General features: G+C 43.9%; 1 protein-coding gene across 1 annotated transcript in view; it reads right to left on the minus strand.

Annotated features, from left to right (window-relative positions):
* Positions 1 to 5039, minus strand: part of LOC8032495 (neuroglobin) — a 205365-nt gene extending 200326 nt beyond the window's left edge. The window contains exon 1 of the mRNA XM_002410133.5: positions 4745 to 5039. The gene's annotated coding sequence lies outside the window, so the exon portion shown is untranslated. The remainder of the gene's footprint in view (positions 1 to 4744) is intronic.
* Between the last annotated feature and the right edge of the window lie 961 nt (positions 5040 to 6000).

Genomic DNA, 6000 nt, shown 5'->3' on the forward strand with positions numbered 1-6000 from the left:
TTCCATAAGACGTGACTGGGGATAGCACGTGAAAACGAAAATTCTGTGTTACCGAATTTCGGAAATGCAACCGACGAGAACAGAATGCCATAAAATTGACCTCGTAGCAAGTCCGTAAGAATGTCTAGTACCGATTGAAAGGAGAAGAGAAGGATAGAAAAAAATCGCGGAAATCAGTAGAAAGTTAAAAAAGGGGGGACAGTTCTCGGCTTGGCGATTTCATAGAAGGCTAGCTGTGCGCACCAAGCTTAGGAAGATTGCGCATAAAATTTGGCACAAATCTACCAACGATGAAAACAGAGAGCAATACGAGGGCTCCTCAAAGATTAATGTGACACATTTTCTTCTCTCCCAAAAAATACATTTATTAACTTGAAAATTTACAGTTTGCAACATTGATGTTTGCTGGATACATGTGGGTAATTTTACGGCCGTTACATAAAGGACGCTGTTCTAATAGTCCGTGAACAGGGTGTTTGTGCCCGACTTGCGTCGCAAGAACTAGCTGCAATTGAGCTGAAGAAAGCAAAATATTGTGGGAAAAATTCATAACAGTCTGCGGGCTGTGTATTGAAGTTATACGGTACGAAAGTGCTCCAATAACGTGTTTGGAGCATTGGAATGCAAGGAGGGGCACACCAGTCGAACGGCAACGCAGGGAACCAACCGTCATTGGTTAAGGTTGGAGGCGAACAAAAGCACGTGGAAGCATTTAAGGAGTAAACAAACGAGCAAAGTGTCAACCTGCTTGTAGGCTGTATACAACGTATAGAAGAACGGTTAAATGCTGGGTGAAAAGAATTAAAGCTCCAGGAGGAGGAAAGATGGTATGCTTGATTGGTCGCAGTCGGAGTGTGCTGCTACTGCCACCAATCCATACCTTGCTGCGGAGTGCCGATATATCTGTTCTTGCGAATTGGCGCATCGCGAGCTGATAATGGGCCTTAGAGCTTTCAGTCAGCAAAGGATGTGTATTGTCAATTATCGGGTGCGGCATAAGGGGAATCGAAGAGAAATGCTCTCCAGCTTGGAAATGCCCGCCCTCCCAAAAGCCTCGAACACGGGAGGCACTTGCCAATGTTTGCTGGACCCTACCATCCTATCCCCCTTATAAGCCTTTGTTGGCACCATCAGATTTTAATTTCTTCTAATGGATGCACTGCGCTAAGCAATGTTTGAAAATTACAATAGCATAATTCTTGGAGTGAGAACGTGACCACAGAGCGGATAACAAGCTGGTACAGGAAAGGCACGCATGCCCTTGTCTCACCCTAGCGTAAAACCGGAAAACGGAGAGAATGGCCCTAAAATATTTTTGAGAAACAACAAATGTGGTGCTTTCCTTTTTGAGGAACCCTCGTACAAATTCAATGAAAGCAAAGCAAATAAAATTGCAGAAAAGAAATCAGAAAGTAAATATGTTGTGTGCAAACTTTGGAAGCTGTGAGTTAGTGTGTGCCAATGAGCGTCTGGTGTTTTTGTCGTATGGGACCGGTGGAGTACCAATGTTAACCTGTGCTGTTTAGAGGGTTACTGAACCGAAATTTAGAATTTCGCAAATGAAGGCATCAGAAGCACTGAACGGGACGCTACGAACTCCAAAACATCACTCATACATCGATATCTCAAACGGATGGCCGTAATTGTGAAACATAAGGGCGCGGTAAAGCGAGGATTATGAGGTCACGATCCTCCTGGAACAATTGAAAGTGAGGGTATGCGGCTTCGCTTCGGTTCACCTGCTTGGGGGGACGAAGCGAAGAAGAGAGGGAATGAGAATCGTGACGTCGTAAGTCTCGTCGGCCGTGCTCAATGGCGCGATTTCCAAAAATACGGCCATTCGTTAAGAGACATCGCCATATGAGTGATGTATATGGGTTTTGCAGCGTCCCGCCTATCGCTCTAGCCTTGTTTTGTGAGCTCCACATTTCAGTTCAGCATCTCTTTAACGTGCATCGCGCAGTAGCGATGCACGACCGTATGGCGGTACGATGGTAATCCGGATCGAAACGGGCAGGGGTGGGGTTTGAAGAAGGAATGAGAGAAAACAGACGAGAAAGGCGAAATGTGCGACGGCGGTTCGATTGTGCGGAAAGAACAATATGGCGAAAAAAGCAAAACGAAACCAATGTGTCTAGACACTAATGGATTTTGCCGAGTTGGAACGTAAAATGCTGGTTCTCCCTCCCGTTCTTTATTGTCTCGTGCGTTACCATCCAACCCGTAATTTGGGAGACTGGTGACGGATATGTGTTTTCAGTCGAGGGGCGTACCGTGGCCGAGGAGCGTCGGAATGGAGGGGAATCGAAGGTGGTTAGCGACATGCCGCCCGCACAAAGAGCGAGGGATCGTTATATCACGGTGTTTATCTAGGATGCGAAATTAGTGCAAACTTGTGCACGTCAAGTCCTAATTTCGTGGTCGTTCGATGATAAAAATCTTAGCAGAGCAGTTCAATAAAAAAAAAAAAATGCGAACGAAGAAGCAGAGCATAAAAGGTAAGTTTCATGCGCTCTTATTTATTATTTGAATGACTCATGTGTGCAAAGTTTATTAAACTAAGAAACATCTTTTGGGTGTAAAAATTGCAGCAACACAGGTTTACCTCTTTTTATGAACATTCTATAGAAATCGTTCTTGAGTATGTGCGCAAAACCCACAACACGTACGCAAAATTGCCTCTCAAGTTGAATAGTTCTCGTAAGATAAGTTTCGTCTCAATATATCTTCGCCGATTTCCTATCTTCTCCCAGAGGGAAGGCTATGCCCCTAAAATGCGGTTCCGGCCGGTATACCAATTCATAATTCATTCTGGCGTCTGATTTCCTATTTGATCATTTCGTTTTATACGAGCTCCACTGAGATAAGTTCCGGCACGCGATATAAGTTTATTCATCGTCATACCCGGAAAACGGGTTCCACTCTCCAAACCGCGGGAATCCATGATCGATTGAGATTGAAAAGCCGCTCGCTTAAATATAGATGATGAATGAATTAATAATATTGAAAGAAACATGGGTGGAGAGTGATCACTTCAAAGGAAGGCTTTAACTGTGACCCTTATATTCTGATCACCTTTAAAATACCGTTTCGGCAGATATGAAACTACACCGAATCTAATGTTAGCTTTTTTTGTTTTTATGAAATACAAATATGCTTTTGTGGCATTATCCTCATGTTGATCGAAAACAAAAACAACAGGCGGAAAGTTTTGGCACTTTCTCTGGCCCACGTCTTTTTAATGGTCTAAATATCAGACAATTACCATCACACATGCAAGAATTTATCTGGATGCCTGTCGGATGATGAAATGTAATAGCTCTGCTCGCGATATCTCGGCCGTCTGAAAGAATCTAAACCATGAATCGTTCGTTGAAAGTAGATGTAGAAGGGATTTTGAATTTTCTACTGAAATTCGTCGATATATAAAGGACATCGGCAGCCAGCTGCTACAGCATAATCAGTATCTCTCTATTAGCATACCATCCATTCTACACGGTCTCACCATTTATGTTTGTTTTTGCAGGATAGAAACTTCACATGGTCTATGGTATTTTAAGGTCAACATGAAAAATGAGACATTCTCCATTCTTTAGTGTTCAAGTGTTCGAAGTTCCATACGCTTATGTTTGTCTGGGCTGACCTCTTTTACAGTAATTAAGACGGAAAGAGGAACATAAAAATGAAATATTGCTGAGTACTTTCACCGTACTTTAATTTTCGGATCCCCTTTGCTTGAGTTAACCGATGCTTTTGTAATGGTAAAAGAAGCACCCTTCTTTCGGTAGAGGAAATAAAAAATAATCACGAGGCAAACAAATAAAATAAACATACAACACAGAAAAGTCTGCAATTGAATTCGAAACCGTGACGCGGTTTGTCGCTTTTGCTTTTTCTCTGGTTTTTCGCTCTTACAGTGCTCGAAGATCACGAGTCCCTTTGTCTGTTTAGTTATTTAAGTCATAATTGTGCGTACAGCGGATGATGAAATGTAGTAGTCCTGCTCGCGATATCTCGGCCGTCTAAAAGAATCGAAACCATGAATCGTTTGTTGAAAGTAGACGTAGAGGGGTTTTGAATTTTCTGCTGAAATTCGTCGATATAAGAAGGACATCGGCAGTCAGCTGCTACCTCATAATCAGTATTTTTATATTGGTATACCATCAATTGTATTCGGTCTCATCGTTTACGTTTGTTTTGAAGGATAGAAACTTCACGTTTTATGATATTTTAAGCTCGACATGAAAAATGATTTTCACAAAGGTTGATTTCTTCTTTTTGGTTTAGCGTTTTTTGAAAGAACTGGGAAGGAGCTACTTTGAAAGGGGATATTATTCGCAATAGACAGGCAAAAGAAAGTGACCCCACAGGAAACTCAATAAAAAGTCCCTCATGTCGACGAAAATGTGTAAGTCTTGCAGCAAGAGCTGCTGGTGAATATCTTCACTACCAGAGTATGCTTTACAGTGTAAGCGACTGCAAAGCCAGCCTTCGTTTATTTGCAGGTCGCTACACGACAGGCAACAAACAAATTGAGCAGAACGTACTTTGATGACAAACAAAAACAATGATCTGCTAGTTCATAGGCTACGTTTAGACGGATGCGACCGAAGTGCGTGAAACTGAGGGGGAACCGATCAACGAGCACAAACATTCCCATCTCTCTTCTATACAATCATACGTGTCATATCCCGATGCGATCCGCTACGGTGGTCGTGTCCACAACAGGCTAACTGCGACTCACCGCGTCAGACGTCGACTTCAGTGTCCCGCCTCGTGTTCCAAATCGCCCGGTTCTAGGGGGGCGTCCTCGTTCAATCCTGGCTAAGCTCCCAGTCTAGTCCAGCGTGCGGCCGAAGTCCAGTCTTTGCGGTAATCCATGAAGGGCTTCAGCGATTCCTTCACGTCGGCGTCAACCGAACCAGTGCCGTGAAAAGGACGCGGAGGGATCGACGAATCTCGGCCGGCGCACGTGATCGCAGCGAGAGACGTGACGAGTCCGAACTCACTCCGACGAAGTGACTCTGCAAACTGACACAGCGAAGGGCCCCGCAAAATGGTCCGCGCTCCAGAGTCGGCGGAGGAACGCGAACTCCGCTCTTCCCATTGGCTGGCCGGGATCACGTGGGAGAGGGGGATTGCGGCGTCGAAGGGAAAGGGAGCGGAGAAACAGTTGGGAATTCGGGTGAGAGGGGAAAATAGAGGCGGAGAGTGAGAAAGAAAGAGAGTGTTGGGATTTTTTCACGCCGGGTCGCAGTCTGAGTCGCGCGTCGAAACGACAGTTTATCTATTTTGGTGGGAGGGGGCGTAACTGTTCTTTTATTTCATGCAGTTTTGTTGTTGTGGTGGGCAGTTGAATGGTCTGGTTTGTGTTGAACTTAATTAGAAGCGAAAAAGAGGTGTGTGTGTGTGTGTGTGTGGGTGGGGGGGGGGGGGGGAGAAAGTATCATTGACGTTTATTCAGGTAAGAGATAACCAATAGATATACTTCCTCTGATAGGGAAACGTGTGGTTCATCCTACCGAGCGTCCCAGATTAGAAAGAAAGTATACGGTGCTCTTTAATCCCAATAATAAACTACGTATCACCGAACGCTAAGTTTCCGCTTAAATGTAGGGCTAGCGGTAAGAACGAGAAGTCAGTGTTTCAGAACTAACCGTTGTCATAAGTTGTAAGCCATTTTCGGTAATTTTCAACGGAAAAATTGCTGCCCACAAAGCTATATAACGGATGTATGGTGCTGAATGACTGAAACTGCCGATAACGGGTCCAGTTGTTTCATTTAAGGTTTTAGGAAATTATAAATTTCGATTAAGATAACGGTTATATATGAAATTTTTGCATCTCGACTGGACCGCTGCTACATTTGGGAGGAAACTAAACATTTGGCAATGCCTACTTTACTTTTGTGATAAAAACAAGAAAAAAAATATTCTGTGTGTGTGTGTGTGTGGTGGGGGACACACGCACATGCATGCTATATTTGGTCGTGAAATGAAC

The sequence above is a fragment of the Ixodes scapularis genome, unplaced genomic scaffold (assembly GCF_016920785.2).
Source record: "Ixodes scapularis isolate PalLabHiFi unplaced genomic scaffold, ASM1692078v2 PGA_scaffold10__122_contigs__length_95168666, whole genome shotgun sequence".
NCBI lineage: Eukaryota > Metazoa > Arthropoda > Arachnida > Ixodida > Ixodidae > Ixodes > Ixodes scapularis.